Here is a 1,053-nt window from a genome sequence, read left to right on the forward strand (position 1 = left end):
GGGTTTTTTTTATTACGCCCCTCGCTTTCTATCCCCTTTTTATTTTCCGTTAGCCAACTGAAAAAAAATCAACTGAAATAAACCATTACGTTTTATTTTAAAAAACCAGATGACGCTGCAAATCAGTTAATGCCTCCTAATGGCGTCAGTCGCCATCGAGAAAGCAGGAAGGCCGAAAGGTGTGGCGGAGAGCGGAGTCTTGGCGAGCAGGCAATCGCGTGAGTGCGAGGCGGGCAAGGTTGGCGAGCAAGGAAGAAATGCTTTGGAAAGGTGTTCGGGGTTCTTGTATTCGTTATCTGTTAGTTCTCCTAATATAATTTTTATTATCAGCTTTAATGTTTATTTATGTTAAAGTTATTACCTTAATTGTTTATAGAAATGTTTTTGGGGTTAATTGAAGAATATACGTTATTTTTAAAATTAATACTTTATTTAAAATTTCACACAAGGAAATTTCAAACCTTGCTGTAAGTTTGATTTGTTAAAACTTTCATTTTCAAGGTGTTCATTCATCTTTACAGACTGGTCCTTGTACACTTGAAATTCCTTGAAGACTGGTTTTTAACGGAAATATTTTCATGCAAGCTTGTGAGAGAATTTTGGTGTCCTTCTAACATAACTAGTTTTGAGATACGTTTGAGATATATGTCTGAAGCACGAACTTTTTATGGTATTATATTATCGTGATGCATCCTCATCTAAATTTTGGAGAAGTGGATTGATGTCTTACCTAAATCTCAATTTGCACTCTTGATATCAAAGCTAAAATGAGCTCGTTTTCTCAACCTTTTATTCATTCCATGTAGTACTTAGTTGTACTAATATACTCTCTCACAAAAATAAACTGCCAATGTACACAGACACATAACATAACATTTAAAAAACAATTATGATATATGGATTAAAATACTGTATGAAAATATTAGACTTTCTAAAAAATATCAGTCAGTCGTCTTCTTGTTGATGTGATGTATAAAAAATTTTATAAACCTTTTTATGTATGTGTCTGCTGAAAATGTATATACAGGAATTATAAACATAAGGTAGGGAAAT

Source organism: Penaeus monodon, chromosome 32 (genome assembly GCF_015228065.2).
Source record: "Penaeus monodon isolate SGIC_2016 chromosome 32, NSTDA_Pmon_1, whole genome shotgun sequence".
NCBI lineage: Eukaryota > Metazoa > Arthropoda > Malacostraca > Decapoda > Penaeidae > Penaeus > Penaeus monodon.